The sequence below is a fragment of the Triticum urartu genome, chromosome 6A (genome assembly GCF_056163025.1).
Source record: "Triticum urartu cultivar PI428250 chromosome 6A, HENAU_Tu73, whole genome shotgun sequence".
Classification (NCBI taxonomy): domain Eukaryota; kingdom Viridiplantae; phylum Streptophyta; class Magnoliopsida; order Poales; family Poaceae; genus Triticum; species Triticum urartu.
In genome coordinates this window covers 213628470-213630917 of record NC_141878.1, presented here as the reverse complement: position 1 = coordinate 213630917, position 2448 = coordinate 213628470, and the positions used below count along the sequence as shown (strand labels likewise).

The window sequence follows — 2448 nt, the reverse complement described above, 5'->3', positions numbered from 1 at the left end:
ACCAAGTGGTGGTGTGTGGCGCGGCCAATCGGCGAAGACATGTCGAACCAATGACGACACGCCAGGTGGTTGAGCGCCCGACCGTTTAATTGTCCGAGAAAACCTGCACATTGTTCGTCCGAGTGCGGAATTCATCCGAATTATATTGGACGTTTAGTTGTCCGTATGTACAATGTATGAGGATGAACTATGAAACTACAATTTAGCTTGTTGGGCAAGCTGATGAAGACGTGTTCCCCAAATGGCCATGCCCGATGGCATCTGAGAGATGATGACGTGTCCAACTAATGGCCACACAGGGCGGCAGAGTGCCTGCACGTTAGTCATCTGGATGGAAATAACATCCGAATAAACCTGGGTATTTTAGCTGTCTATATCCAAGTGTACCAGAGTACCGGCTCGGAGTAGCGGAGCCGCCGGGCCAGCTTGGTGTCAACGCAGGTTGCGTGTGCGGTGGAGGCTGGCCCAGGATGCTGCGAAAAAAGTGGATCTACACACCTTATTTTGGCTGTAACCAGGCAGGCCATTAATATCACGCATTTAGTACGTCCTTCCATTCCATGTCGTGCTTGTGTTTCCTGTAATTGCGTGCATTTACCGGCACACACCGGAGGCCTGACCAGCTTCTTATTTCCGCACTGTGTCGGGACTGCGCGCACGCCGCAGCGGCCACGTCGGAGAAGCTGAGGGAGGATTGCATCGTGCCTGCGACGCCGGTGGGAGGGGCGTCTCCACCATGGAGACCACAGATGTCGGTGAAGCCGGACGGGCGGCGGTTGACTTGGCGGAGGCGTCCGTGGTTGGCAACGAAGGAGAAGGCGACAGCGGGCTGGCTAGGTCAGGAGCTCGACCTCCATGGCGCTCGTCCAAACGGTATTTGGTGGCGCGGCGGCACTGTCGCTGTGGCTCGCGCTCTCTGGTTGATGTGAAGAAGACAATGTAGCTGTCTTCCTCGCTTGTTCGATGCGGAGAAGATGGTGCGGCCGTCCTCCTCGCGTTGTATCTTCTTTTCTTTTCGATTGGACCAAAACTCCTCGGGACTCGCGTGAGCGCGTGTACATACGGAAAAAATAGCTGTTGTTAGATTAGAGATCGATTGTAAAGAAAAAGACAGGATGGAATGGAACTTCCCGATTCCTCTGTACGAAGAGCATCGTGTCTCTCCCATGAATGGAGCGATGTCTGGAACATCCAGAATAAAATTCACCATGGATGATTGTTGATCGACGGACGAAGATCGAAGAAATAAAACCATTTGCATCATGGATCGAAAGACGCCATGCCCCACGGTGGGCGCCAACTGTCGTGGGAATAATTTTGACAATAAGAGAGGGGTAGGATAAAGGAGCATGATCTATCAAGATGCAAATGGGTGACACGTGGTTTTAGCGAGTTCGAGCCTCTCACGGTGAAGATAACAACCCTATGTCTCGTGCTCCGGAGAGCCTTTGTTTATCTGAGTCTGTATCCGGAGACTACAATGTATGTGAGAGCGAGGAGAATGGATCTCCATGCTTGAGCTAAGTCCTGAGACTATAGAGGAAGAAGAGAGAGAGGTGGAAGAAAAAAGCCCCGAGTCTAGTGGTGAGGGGTGGCTTATATAGAGTGCGCCACCCCCTCACCTCCTATGTTACAAAGTGGGGGCGTTAATGCCCTAACTCAGCTTACTACTAAGATGATGCTTCGAGTGCCTTGTCGACTGCTAGTCTTCACATATCCGAGTGAGACCAGGTGCTCCGAGTGGAATGAGTTGGTCGAGTGGAGTGCTATGCTCCGAGTGGTTGTTGTCGTCCGAGTGACTTGATGGTCATCCGAGTGGATAGTATGTCTCTATGAAATTTATCTAGACCCACGTGTTGTGTGGACCCCATACTTTATGATATTTCGACCCTTCGTGGGTCTATCTGTTATGTGTATCCCAAACACCGGCCCGTTAAGTCGATTGCCTCTTTTTTTCTTTTTTTTAAATAAGTCCTGACGCAAAAAAACAAAGAAAAGAAATACTAAACGGACACCAAAAATCCTGAAATAAATTTTCCCCGTCCTCTAGAAATATGCCGGACAAGGTGAACATTTATTTGGGCCTATAACGAAATTTTTAAAAACACGTATTTTTTCTAATTCGAATAAAATTGCAATAAAAATCATTTATTTGATTTTAATATTTTTCCTCGAATATTTCATTTATTTTGAAGAAGTCATATTATCTCCTCTCATATATTTTAATTTCGAAATATTTCCGTAGAGAAAAATCATTAAAACCAAAATGATCCTTGTTTCAATATTTGATAGAAATTCAAATATGAAAATCGTGAAATCCCCAACTCTCTCCGCTGGTCCTTGAGTTGCTTAGGATTTCGAGGATCGCGAGACGAAAATGCAATAAAATATGATATGCATGAATGACCTATGTATAACATTCCAAATTGAAAATTTGGGATGTTACAA

General features: G+C 47.0%; 1 long non-coding RNA gene across 1 annotated transcript; it reads left to right on the top strand.

Moving 5' to 3' along the window:
• Nucleotides 1-376: 376 nt before the first annotated feature.
• On the top strand, nucleotides 377-1255 carry LOC147964798 (uncharacterized). Its single transcript, XR_015609547.1, has 2 exons — nucleotides 377-543; nucleotides 667-1255. It is a non-coding gene; the product is annotated as an uncharacterized LOC147964798 (long non-coding RNA).
• Nucleotides 1256-2448: the final 1193 nt, after the last annotated feature.